Source organism: Poecilia reticulata, linkage group LG17 (genome assembly GCF_000633615.1).
Source record: "Poecilia reticulata strain Guanapo linkage group LG17, Guppy_female_1.0+MT, whole genome shotgun sequence".
Classification (NCBI taxonomy): Eukaryota; Metazoa; Chordata; class Actinopteri; order Cyprinodontiformes; family Poeciliidae; genus Poecilia; species Poecilia reticulata.
In genome coordinates this window covers 26,681,599-26,695,917 of record NC_024347.1, presented here as the reverse complement: position 1 = coordinate 26,695,917, position 14,319 = coordinate 26,681,599, and the positions used below count along the sequence as shown (strand labels likewise).

Genomic DNA, 14,319 nt, shown 5'->3' with positions numbered 1-14,319 from the left:
TGTGCTTRTTAAKCTGGRGGGTGGCGAGAGACAGAGGGGGAGACAACGGGGGAAGGGGTGCTGCTGATGAAGCAGTGCCGCCTGGGGGTCAGGAAGAGGGGGCACGATGGACACAGCTGATCGCCCCGTAAGGAAGTTTGGAGGGAAAGAGGAGGAGGCTCCGTCGTCGGGACATTAAGAAGTCTCTTTGTCACGCTGTCACTCAAATGGATTCAAGGTGCCTGAGACCTTTTTCAGAGAGGAAAAGAGAGGAACAACTCCATTGTGTAAAGTGGATCTCTCTCTGGACGCCCTGATGAAGACAACAAAGCTCTTTCTTATGTCCTCTCCAGGAGCGCTCAGTGCTCCTGTGTGGCAAACATTAGGTTAATGTGTCAGGAAGGGAAACATTTAAAACTATGTGGAGCCAGTTGAGACAATCATATAAAATTTGACCTGATAGGTATTAATTAATATATAATATATATACTATTCAAAAAAATAAAGGGAACACTTAAACCACCACAATTTAACTCCAAGTAAATCAAACTTCTGTGAAATCAAACTGTCCACTTAGGAAGCAACACTGATTGACCCGACGAGGGTCCCCGTTGTCAATCAGTGTTGCTTCCTAAGTGGACAGTTTGATTTCACAGAAGTTTGATTTACTTGGAGTTATATTGTGTTGTTTAAGAGTTCCCTTTATTTTTTTGAGCAGTGTATATATATATATCATGGTTCAGATCTTCTTTTCTTCCTTCCTGTATTTTTTATGACTGTAGGTTATTTGTTATTTCCTTCATTGTGTGCTACATCCTAACCCTACACCCTTTTGTCGTTCATAATGTCTGTCCTTCTTTTGCTATCTCTGTCCTTGCTTTCTTGATCTCTAACTRCTACATCGCACTCTTGTATCCTTCATTCTTACCTTTCTAGACTTATTTCCTCCTCCCCCCGTGTCCTTCTTGTGTCCTTGACTCCCTTCCTSTTCATTCCCTGTCCTCCATCCGTGCGTCTTTGTGTCCTTCTGTCTTAGTTTCCTCTCTCCTTGTTTTCTGCCGCCTTTCCTTTTTAGCATCTGTACTTTCGTTCACAACTTGAGTCTTTCTTATTTTCTTCAATCCTTCCTTCCTTCTAGTTTCTTGTTTATTGCAGGTTAAATATTTAAAACCCATCTGCTGTGGAAATGTTTGCCATAAATTCTTAGTAAACCTGGGCAATATATATTTATTGGTGGACTAGGAACTCTGGAAAATGAAATCTGAAAAAGTATGGGGTTGTCTGGCGTAAGAAGTTACTTTTATAATTAGTCAGACACGGTATATATTTATTCGGCTTTGACATTAGTACTGGCCCTAAATCTGTGATCTCTGGGGTTMTTTTATTTTATGARCTTCYKCACAAAAAAATGGTGAAGSGCATAAACATATCTTTTTTTGATAAAATGCCATAACTAATTGCAGTCCTGATCATGTCTAAGTTATTTATTACGAATTTCTTAATTCTTAACTGTTTAAGAAATGACCTTTAGCATTAAAATGTCAGTTTTAGCCGTGWAAGAATCCTTTAAAAGAAAAGTTCTGTTTGTTGTCTTTCTCATTTGGGAAGACTTTAATGTTTTCTAGGGKTTTTTTTCTGACCCTGGAAGTATTAAAAGGCAGCAATAGTGTTTATTCTATCTTTTCATGTTTTGTGGAAAGCGGTTTTCAAGCATTGAAAATTGTTGGTAAAATAATAATTTTGAAAGGAATAAAATAAAATTTTAAAACAAAACTCAAACTGCAACAATAGTTTGATCAAAAATATTTTTGTCAGTGGCACAAATCAATGCCAAAGCGACGCACATTTTTCTATCTAGTTTAAAAGCCATATGAATAACTGAAAGAAGAAAAACAGAAAAAAACATACACATGTGTACAATTTAGTTAAAGTTAAAAGTCAGACTAAATTAAAATTCAGAAAGTACTTAAAGATGTCAGGGACACATGGACCTGAAAGATTATGACTCACTAAATATTGCTTTAAATTTTTAGCGGGCAATTGTGATGCTCCATACATTGATATTGCTTTGACTGCTGTGATTTCATGTATTGTTCAGATTTCTGATTAACCCAGCACGTCCTCTGTTATGCTCTTATAAGGACTATAGAACATGTTAAAGGTGGCAAACAAGTTGTTGTTTTCTAACAACTGCTTTAAACTTTTATCCAGCTTTATTTTAGGAACTGGGCATAGAGTAAGTGTACAATTTTAGACACAATTTAGGGCATATGCTGAAACCAACTGCACATAACAAATWGCTGTCTTKGAGTATTTTTCAGCAACTATATCACAAGGAAAACATAAAAAATAGATTTCAGATTGTACCAAATATGCATTTCCTCTGTTGGTTAACAAATCACTTCAATGCATCATAATTGTTTTATGTTTTAGCAAAACTCCATGTACTTAATGAATATATACACCTTTATTCTAATACCAATCATAATGATTGAATGATTTGTTACCTAGTTAATTTAAATACACTTTAGAGTACTAAAACTACATTAAGAAGAGAATGAATGCAGCAAGATGTGGTTAAAAATGTAAATAATTTTGTTCCACAAAAAAACAACATCTAAACATTGATCCTTAATCATGGTTGGAGGGTTGTCACTTTTACTTAAGAGAACGAGTGAAATTTTTAATTTTCTTTGCAATGATCGCCTCTAAAATCTCCCATTAGTATTGCGTTAATCACACGTCCTGTGATGTGGACAGAGAGATGACTGCAGCCCAGGCCAGCTTCTGGAACTGGGAATCTGACCCCCTTTTACTCAGTTTGTCATCTGATAAGAGCAAATGTTGTGATAGTGTTGGCCCTTTCAGCGTGATCCATGGCTCTCCTTTTACCTCCCATAACAAACAGGGCTGTCTAAACAAGCATTTATTGCCGGAACATGGCCTGGTCAACCCTCATCAAAGATCTGCTTCAGGATGAGCCATTAAGTGTGGACCAGATGTTGGAAGAAGCATCTGTGATGATGGTGGAGGAGGACTAAGGTATAATTCAGAAAAGGATTAAGAAGGGATGGAGGATTTATATGTCTTTTAATACTTAATGTATTGTGACACAAAACAGAAAATGATTTGCCAGAGCAAGAACACAACGCTTCGATGCCTTAACATTAACATTAAAAGCGCTTATTCTTCTCTCTTTGACCTTTCCTATCCTTCAGCATTGACCGGTATTTGACCACCTCCAATGACAGCTTTACTGTATGATGTAGAATTCATTGTGGTCCACTTCAATCATTCCCTGAATAAGTCCATAAATGTATTAGGGTACTGTTTCTCTCCCCTGTTGTTGCAAATTTGGTGAACTGGCGTTCAACCCGGCGCYGCTGTAAAATGCAGATTGGGTTCACTGGCAGGCCTTTTGTTGCACAGTCATGAATAGCATTGTAAACTGTCACTTGTCCTTCACTTTCATTCCTTTTTTTTCTTCTTCGATTAGGGTTAAGATACATGGAACCAAATTTCCCAGTTGAATGTTGAATTATAACTGGCATTTTTCATAGGTTTTATGCATTTTAATGTTGAATGTTTTTAGAGTTTCATGTGAACTTTCTGCTGCAAATTTCTAAATTCAACACACATTTATATAGCTAGAAATATATTTTAAAAAGAAAAACGCTAAATGTGTAGTAGAACGTGCACAGGTCTCACAGTAGAATTTTTTTCTTCTTCTAAGTAGTTTCTTAAATCATTGTGCTTCTTCTTTGAGTCCATGGTGGTAATTAAAGATTATGGCGATGGGAAGGGACCTTTCAACCTGAAAGACATGGAGGTCATCGCCAAAGATTTATTGTCAAAAATACCAGTGGAAACATTCAAMAAGCCGGTCAGCAGTTATAAGAAAGGTTTAAATTATTGCAATGCCTGTAAAGATTTTTGCATTGATTATTGAGCACATGGTGATAAAAAAATTCTGACAAATTAAAATAAGTTTTTACAACACTTACTATACTTATTATTATTTTTTTTTCACTGTCTTTTGAGAAATGTTTATCTCGTTTCCTATCAGAAACAAACATCTAGATGAAATAGGTTCCGCATGGGTTAGTGCAAACAGAGCAAAACAATGTCATTTAAAAGGTGTGAAACAAATTGCACACTTTTAAGAAATGCATGTCTGAATTGAAAGAAGACRGATAAACCCAAGCTAGAATAATCAAATTCGAATTTTATATACTGGAGTAACTAAAGTAACAAAACGAACAGAAGAACAGATGCTGGCTCAAAAGGCAGCCAGATGTTCAGGATGCTGTGCAGCAGATAGCTGAATAAACACATTTTACTGTTTGTTTTACGAGTTGGGTATTTATCGTGTAATATAAATAAGACAGAGAAACTTCGTTTAGATGARCAGAGCAAAGCGTAAACACTTTCAACTCAGTCTCCAAATAAGATGCTGAAATCTTTAAATTGTGGAAACTTTTTTAATCAATCCTTTACAGATTCCATATTGAGTCATTAATCAATGAATTGACCAGTAGTTACACTTMCAGTTGCACGCCTGATAATATCCTTCGACCCACATTCTAAAGGTCCTTTATGTAAGACTTTCCTCCGAAGAAAAAAATCAGCTGCACAAAGCAGTTCTGAATTGGCGTCTTTTAACTAAGCTTGTTTTCCATTTGTGCTGCATCACTTCTCTGTTTGATAGGCATTTACCATGAAATGATGCTGGCCTTTGTCTGCAGCTGAGATTTAGTTTAAGGTTAAATACCTTGCCCTTAAACTCATCCTCTAGGCCGCAGTGTGTGGCAAGGTCACCACTCCAATCAACCCGGTGGTAACATAAAGCCTTCTTGTCCCCTAATGAATTAGCTCCTATATGTTCCACAGCAAGTTACTAGACCATTCTCCAAGGCGTCGCCAATTCCTCTGTCCTTTCATACACATGCACACACACACGCACACASACACACACACGCACGCACACACATACACACACACAGTCCTCCTTTCCCCTAATTTTAAAATGAGCTTTATAACTGGACAGTAAACCTCCAGTGGCTTAATGATGATGACTTCTTCATCTGCCCAAATGCTCCTTTTGTCCACCCCAGCTCAGGCCCAAAGGCCCTACCCCCGTTCCCTCTGGTCACATCAGGCTTTAAACCTTGTTTCACCCCACTTTATAGTTCCACAGATAATCCCCCCCCCCCAGAACTCACAGGCACAGACGTGCACGTGCAAGCACATGCCCACAAAGACACACACACACACACATACACACACACCTACACACACACACGCACACACACACACACACATACACCCTGAAGCCATTATTTTCACTGAGCCCTGCCCTGCACTGTTTCTTTTTTTCTCTGTGTTGCTGCCGACTTCAGCAATGGCATTCAGCTGGAATGTTTGCCTTTGTTTGTTTGGCTCACTGGAAAGCCATCAATGACCTTACTCATCTGCTATCCTCACTAGCAGCAATTTGCACTTCAGGGCCCAGCAGGTAGTCCTGAGGAGCAAAGAGGAGGAGGAGGTTTTCGAAAAAAAAAAATTTCTGGGCTTTTATAAGGAAATTAGAGCTACCACACGGATAGTAAACGGAAGCGAGAGTCCTCACACCTACAGCGTTACATGGCCCACTGTTCTCTGGTAGAAAAGCGAATTCTGCCACGGGAATTTTCACAGGATGGCTGTATTRTGTTGTTTGTTTATTAGTTTTGTTATGTTTTTTTTGTCTGTTGGTGTTGCGAGATGACTCCAGGTCATTTCCCATCTTCACCAATTTCTGCTCGGCTTCTGCACCCACTTGTTGCCATTTGTTCCCGTCTTTTATCTGTTTGATATCTCTAAACAACTAATTTTGTACCMATGTCATAAAACCATGGTGTYGAAGTTTATGTTTCGTCAAGTATTTCCAAGAATTATGATGCTGTATTGATCAAATTTCACAAGTAACTTTGTCATGTTGTACATTATTATCAGAAAACTTTGTATCCAGTCTGTTGTTATTTATTGTAGTTCTGATCCCTGTTTACAACTGTTGAATTTTGTGAAACATCAGAGATTATCACCCAATATCAACCTAAGGTACTTCTTTGTGAAATCCTTTGATAGTTTGTTTATAGGAGACATGTATCAAATTTTCTTGTTGTAAAGTATGAGTAGAAAAAAAGTCCAAACTTTATGTTGTCAACAGAAGCACAAATTGGTACAAGGTTAGTACAGACATTTCCCACAGACGACAATGTCATAAAGTAGCATATGAAGCAATCAAAATCACAAAAGGATAAAATTAGAGTCAGACAAAAATAATACAATATMTTGACTTGTCATACCTATGCCAGAAAACATAGACTAATTATGGTTAAAGTCTGCTCACTAGTCTTTTTACTTGTGAACCCCATGGTGTTTATGGTCTTAACTGTTGTCACTGGTTAATCRTTAGCCGCTCAAAGTATTCTCACCATGCTTTCAAATAATTCTTATTTTTTATTTATCCATTTATCTATCCAAATAAGCATACAAATTCTGCTAAGTAAACTATTTAAAAGCGGGGATGTCCTTTTCAGCGTCCATGTGTCGTCTGCCAGTTTTATTAGCCGACTTTGTTAGCATGTTTGGCAAGAACAACTTCCTTTCTTACTTCTACACAAGTTGAATTTTAATCGTGAACGCAAGAAGGTGTCAACTTTATGGCACACAGCTTCATGTCCAGGGCACTTAATTAGTCTCTTACAACTACTTCACCAGTGAAAATCTCCAGCTGACAGCAATTATATTGCAATTTGACCAACAATTTCTACTTTGGAGCATCTCATACTACAAGATCTTTTTACATCCATACAAAATGTTTCTTTTCTAGCCACATCTACCCCAAGAATTCCTGCTGGAAGCACTCGTTTCCAGACTCCCCTTTTTTAAAATSTAAAAGCCCTAACCCTACTTTTCTTTCCCAGAGTCTACTTTTGGTGACTCCACTTGTCTTTCCTCTGGTGGCACTGGCAGAGGCACTTCCCCTTTGTCCTCTTTGGTGCTCAGTTCTGTGGATGAGGGATGAGCTTAGGGGTGGGAAAGTTTTCAATCTACACTCTTTTGTTTCTTTTCGCACAGAGTCTTTGTGGGCAGAGAAAATGCCGGGCTTACTCATTATCTCCATTTTCAATAGGATGCTTAAGACAGGCCACGTTAAAGTCAGGGGCTTGCAGATAAATGACGCTGACAGCTCTTTTCCCCTGGTTGAACTTGCTGCTATAAGAATAATAGGTGTAAAGATTTCATCTTTATAGTTACAGATAAACAAATCCCCAAATAAACTCCTGGAGATGTCACAGAAGTTTAAATGTGTGGTCTAAATCAGCAACAGACATAGAAAATTCACAGTTCAACCAAATCCCAGGGTTGAAGAAAATCTGGTAGATTTGAGAAAACGAGTGCATGAAAGCTCTGCAAAGACTAATGAAGGCCCCGATTGGCTGATGTTGTTGTTTACAGCAGCCCTCACACTCAGAGTGCCACTATATAACCATTGGAACGAAGGTGAGAAGAGTTGCGCACAACTTGGTTAAAACAACTGTTGACCGTGTCTGTGGTAATGAACTGGAACGTCCCTCGCAGAGTGTAGAAAATCCTCAACTCAAAGTGAAGAATTTAAAAAATGTCTTCAAAGTTGTTTCACAATTAAAGTTTGTACAGTCAAGACTGTTTCATCTAGATACAAAAAATGGTTCAATTCCTTATTAAAACAATTTTCTCATGCAAGATAAGAATAAAAAAATCTGTAAATTTAAGCCAAGTCTTTTGATGTAAAAGCATTTCTGTGACCTGGAATTCCTTCCATGCAGTCGATGTGAGTTTGCTCAGATCTKATGTTTACCCGACAAATTCTTGCTGACATTTTCTGACCCTAATGAGTTTTCAGAAAGACTATCTTCTCATACAGGTTAGCCTATTACAACATAATATTGTAGGGGGGAAGTTTATACGGCTTGGTTTGCAATAAGTATAGCAAGATCTAAAAAAGTTATGATATCATACCATTCCTACAGATTGAAGTCTTTTTCAGAATTCAGATTCAGATTTTCAGATTTGCTGTTTATCTTTAAAGAGTAGWTAGTAACATAAGTGTCCCTACCCCACTTATTGTACCATCAGTTAGACGACTGATAAAGGGTTCCTACATRTTGCCTTAGTTTACAAAAGAGCCAAATCGACCTGTTACTATATAAATATATAATATATATTGTATAAATATTTCAGGACACAATTGCAAACACAGTTTTAGTTTTGAAACAGTATTCAGGAAGTGRCATGTCTGTTAAGCAGCAGCCTTTTATTTATGTTTTAAATWAAAGAAATTTRCTACATGGCATACATTACTGAAATTATTATAACATTTTGTGAATATTTATTTTAAGTCTTTGCTTTAGTAAATKTATCAACATAAATATATCATCTAAATCTTWCAGATAATATTACTATACTTATAAACTCAATTATCTATTACTTTACTTTAAATCAAGGCAATTAGATCATGTTATAAACTATTGTTTTAAAAAAATAGACTACAATTTTTACTCAARATTGTCATACAGACTGAATCTCAGACTGAGAAATGTCTTTTTGAGTTGCATTAAATTTGATCTAAATTTCTGATGCCATACAGGAAGATGTGTTTGGGTAAATCTCCGGTTCCAGAGATCAGTTCCCTCCCCAGTTTGCAGCATCATAATAAGGTGCTATCAACGATCACAAATGATGTATAATCCCCAACATCTGCCAGCAGCTGTTGATTTGCGGCACATTTCTGTTTATTTATTTTGACTGGATGAGCCCCTGGTATTTATAGCAGGAGTAAGAAAACCTGGTGTGTGGGGTCAATCCTGGGTAAGGCTGTGGAGACAAAATGCTCAAACTGACCCAACATTCCTGTCCCTACTTTGCTGGAGATGGATCCCCCCCTCATGGTCCCGTTGCTAAATTGGCCCCCAATAAAATGTTGGGTGTGGCAGCTAGAGCTGAGCTTGAGCGTGAGAAAAGATTTAAGGAACTACCACCAACCCCCGACTTCCAGCATAACCCCTTACCCCTGACTTCTTGAAAATGAAAACTTCCAGGATGCTCATGGAGGATGTCTTGATGCACCGGGGGTCACGCGTGGCAGAGCTGTGTTGCAGCAGGCAGATGTGAGACTATGTCTTTGTTCCCCCCACACACAAACACACACACGCACCAATCTTAGCTCTTTAGGCCCCCAATAGCATCTGTCACTGCGGGGGGCCAGCAGGGCCAAGATGAATGAGCCCCCAGTGGATTCCCTCCTGCTTGGCAAATGGCACAGGACAGAGGAGTGCACAGGGGACTAGGGGGAGGGGTCTGTGTCGATTCGTGTTTGTTTGCATGTGAGTGAGATAGAGAGGCAGAGAGAGAAGGAGGGCTTCTGCTCCACTGAGGGATTCCCAATCCTTTCTGTGTGGAATCATGACGAAGCTCTCTGCGGGGAAGGACTGAACTCCCATACGATTGCTGCTTGGATAAACTCTTCCCAACAAAAAAAAAAAGGATTTACTGTATTATGGGCTTCATTTGAAGAGCTGCCTGCAAATTTGTGGATTTTCTGCACTGGATTTGGATTTTAAGGGGTCCTCAAGTAACTGAGGAGTCATGGAAGGTACAGGAGAGGCTATTTAACTTGGATGTGTGCCACATGTGGCCCTCATACAGCATTAATGATATGGGCTTTTAGCACCTCATTTAGACAACATGGAGTGATGTTAGTCTTTTTTTTCTCCTCATTGCTTAACCCCATCCCCCTTTTCTCTCATGTCTGATGAATAGTGTCTTTTTTAATGTTAAAAGGGTGCTAAGGTCTTTCCCGCATAAGAGCTATTGCTATTTATTTTAATGTTAAGTCACAGCAATGTGGTKTGAATGGATTAGATAATTTTTCTAATCCATTTCAATGGCGTTTTATGTATTGAAATGACATTTTATGTATTTTTATTCCACAATGAAGGTAAACAGGTCTAAAACAGTTTTAATCAAACCCTTTTCACTTCTCTGACTATTTAGTTAACAAACATGGAACAATAGCTTGGTGTCAAGTTTAACTTTATGCAACCTTTCTGCATTTTCTTTGGCTTATCTGGATATAAAATGTAAAACACCATTTACAGTTTCCTTCAATTTGACTTTCGTGAAAAGCCTCGGCTCAATTTGAATGTAAGGTAGGGAGGTAAGATTAATCCCGGCTCTATTGTAAACATTGTGATGTAATTAAGCTCTTTAGAAGGAAACAAAAGACCGACTGAAGAGAAAGAGAAAACAGAGTCGGAAGTCAGCTGCCCAAACATAGATAGTKTTTTTTATTATTATTTGATTTCATTTCCATTAAAAAAAGTTAAAAGATTATGGTAATTCTTGCACAATTTTAAAATCATTTTACATAAAATAAATTGCTAAATATTTGCGTTTGAGAGATTTTCTTTTTTAGCATTAAGCCTAAAACTTTTAAAACCTTCTGCAGATGCAAGTAAATGAATCACTTTTGGGAATGTTTTGTTCTTTTTGACAACCAATGTAAATCAGCGTGACAGATAGCATAGATGTTGCTGGAGTCTTGTAAATTTAAGAAATAATTATTTCTTTGTTGTTGTTATTGTCACCTTTGGGATTTTAATRAAAAATTTCTGCTTCTAAACATTAAACCTAACAGATTGGAAATAGGAGGTGTGGCTGAATGCAACACGTTGATTATTGTCATTAAACTGTATCCTTTTTGGATTTTTACTCATTTTACTCATTTCCTCTTTTGGGAACCAGCACATCAACATTTCCCTCCAGCCTCATTACTCGAAAAACAGGACACTTAAAAACACCTTGGAGTTATGCTGCCGGCTGGATTTATGGTTCTTTCGTGTCCAGATCTGTCTGCGTCCGTTATTCTGACGTCAAGCCTGCGCAACCAGATAAGCATCTAAATATTTCTCGACTCTGAGTACTTAGCTCAGTGTGAGAGTTTTGATAGAGGTTCATTAGTGGGAGCACTCAGCAGTGGAAAGAGCATTTTACATTACAAGCTAATGTATTTTGTCCACAGATCTTTGTTTTTGAGTCAGATGTCTGAAAGCTAAAGCAGCGCACGCTTCCTCCTGACACAATGACGTTTTCAACTCTTTACCCTGTCAAGCTGGCTAATCATTCACAAAACGAGCTGCGGTGTGGTCAGTTAATGCAAGTTGAGCCAGCTTGTGTACACTTGCTGTTTGAAGGACTTGGACCCCAAGACCCAGCTGCCCTCTATCAGAACTGCGCCCTGGTCAGAGGTGACAGAGGTGGCTAGATTGGGACAGTCAGTGTTTTTGGAGAGAACTTTGCTTCTGTTGTATCAGGGTCTATCAGAGCCTGAGCGGCTAGACAATACCTCGTCTAAGGGTCAAAGTAGTTATTGAATCCATCCAGAAAGCAGTGACTGTGCGTCAAGAGTGCTGCAACAAACTAAAACACCCGAGTGTGTTTAATGAAAATAGACCCCAAGGCTGTGGTGGTATCATGTAACGCATTTTTGGAGCCTTGTAGTAGGGCATACATGTGTCATGGTTCGGGCTGCTCTTAATGTTTGAGTGGCCATAAGTGCTTCCATTCATTTTAATCAGTGAACATGCTCTTTGGACTGCTGGGCCTGCAGTATCAAACTACAGAGAGCACAACTTACTGTGACTTTCCACATTACAGAAATACTCTTTATGCATATTAACTAAAAGCTAATTAGGTAGGATTTTTGTTACACATTTTTTAATTAAGTAGAGCTAAGAAGAGTATGAGTTTCTTCAAATTTACAGCAGCATTTTCTTGTGCATATAAAGTATTTATCCAATTTAAGTTTGGTGGCTCCAAGCTTTTTAAGTCCAAGTTCCAAGCTTTTTGGAAGACCTGAGGCAGATGCTAACTGTAGCATTGTGACAATATTCTCCTGGCATCTAGAAATCTGTCAATCTGGCAATAAGTGGTCATGTATTTTGAACTTACAGCATCACATAATACAAAGCATGCTTTTTTTTTTGGTGTGACAAATGATAGACAGAATAGTTGTTCACAACTAGSTTATTTAAAATTAAATCTATTCTATTATGTTGATGCAAAACATGTTTCTTCAATTCAGCAAAGTTAGAGGTGACTGCTGCGTTCTTTTGTATTTTATGTACTGATAAAGGCACTATCTTGTTGATAATGTCTCTTTGAATAAATGCGTAATGATACATTAATATCTCAAAATAATTCACTATATTAATTTAGAATCATGAATGGGTGTAATTTATGATGAATAACCTTAGGTAAAGATGCACTGGTTTCACAGATTAAGTAAAGATTCTAAGTCTTTACTTAATCTGTGAAATCAGATTAAGTTGGACTGATGAGGAACACTGACCATATACTTTGCAACTTTGTTGAAATAGGCATGTTTGTTTGTGTTTTTTCAACCAACTTGTTTAGCAACATGTAGGGGAAGGTTAGCTCTGCATAATTTTAAGCACCATACAGTTGGAAAACTCTGCTCAACCTGACTCATCATTTGGGAACCATTTCAGTTTTGCTACGTCTGATGCAAAACTACCCATCCCACATGTTTCAGTCCAGATATTGCAGTTTTCATCCTTGTCTAATTGCAAGGGGATCTTAATGTCGAAAACATACCAAACATATAATATAGGTTCATTATGAAATAATCTCAGTTAATTGATTATTTCCTGTTCAAGTTTGATCAGTTACAATTTTTTAGAATTTGAATAAGAGTTMATTTAGGATTGATAGGAATTTGTAAACAGATTCAAACTCTAGCAACCTTAATGTCTAACAATTTCTTGTAGTTTAGCCAACTTTGTCAACACAACACGTAGAGGTGAACATTATTAGAAAATCTGTTGATATAGATTTTATTCATAAATGTTGTGATGGTGGAATTAATTATGAATTATGGAATTAATTGGGATTAATTATGTGTGGTTTTTTTTCTCTCATTCTCAGCAGTGCTTGCATCTCTTTGTGTCGTTTAGCATTTTGGGCAACGTTGTGTGTGTTTGTGTAAGCACCTTCTGCTGGGGGACTCTGTCCAACTAGCTAAATATTATATTATCACGTAAAATCCAAGTTCGTAACACTTGCACTACATTAGCCAAACACCCCTTTACGAGATAAATATTGTACACACGGATGTTACAGGGACGAYGTATTTGCCATATATTGTGCATCTTCAACAAGTACTTAATTTTGTGCTAAATATTGAGAATCAGGGAAACAGGAAAACCCATTAAAGGCATAGACTTTCATATCCAGCATGAAAGGATTACTAGATAATCATAGTTATAATTAATTATAGCTATGATTATCCAGTAATCATAACTGTTTATASACTTAATTTGCCATATGAATTAAGTGTATTCACCATATGAAGTCACATGCTGACAGCTACTGGATAGGGCTTCACTAGACGGACTTCAGTTTTGTTGGGAAATATTATGGTATTTCAATATCGCAGGATCTCAATCCACAAGAACTGATCCTGCCACTAAYTTTTAAAGAAAGGTGTACATTATTATTTTTCTTTTTATTTGAAATGCCATTACTAACAAGCCCAGTGCATATTTTGTCTTTGAGAAAACAAAACCTYGACATTTTTGTGACCTAAACAGAAATTTCTCTGTTCTTTCTCTTGTAGGTGTTTCACTAAGAAATGACACATCTTTGCTGAAGGTTTTTGCTGACTATTAGAGATTCAGCATGTAGCCGAGGTAAACAAGTCCCTTCACACTTGGGAACAGTTGGACATTGTAAGTTTCATTTATTTAAATGATGTTTATGCTGAAATATCAGAATTTGGTGTGTGTGTGTGTGTGTCTGTGTGTGTGTGTATAAATTCTAGGCATGAGCCTACTATGGGATTCTAATAATTATTTTAATACAGAACAAAGAGTAACTTAGTTTCATGTTATATCTAGACCACAGGCGAATGCTGTTTTTTTATTTTTTTTTAAACGGGTTGTCATTTTGAAAAACTCGAGTCTACACAAGACTGTTTCCAGGAATATTTTCAAGCACGTCGAAGCACAAAAAATTGTCCAAAACACTGGTTTTACTCCCGCAGATCAGTAACTGGCAGCAAGAATAAAGTATGAGCTATGAACCTAAAGCCTCCACATGAGGTTACTGGTGAACACAATGAGAATACAAGAATGGCAAACCACAAAGTTTGTTTGAAGTCTTTTGTGTAAAGTGATGATGAAATCAAGCTAATTCTCGGTGTCACGTTGGATTATTGAACTAGTGAACTACAAG

The 14,319-nt window shown here is 37.5% G+C and overlaps 1 protein-coding gene across 1 annotated transcript in view; it reads left to right on the top strand.

Moving 5' to 3' along the window:
* greb1l (GREB1 like retinoic acid receptor coactivator) overlaps positions 1-14,319 on the top strand; it is a 58,682-nt gene that overhangs the window by 13,550 nt on the left and 30,813 nt on the right. Inside the window, exon 2 of the mRNA XM_017310154.1 lies at positions 13,703-13,814. The gene's annotated coding sequence lies outside the window, so the exon portion shown is untranslated. The remainder of the gene's footprint in view (positions 1-13,702; positions 13,815-14,319) is intronic.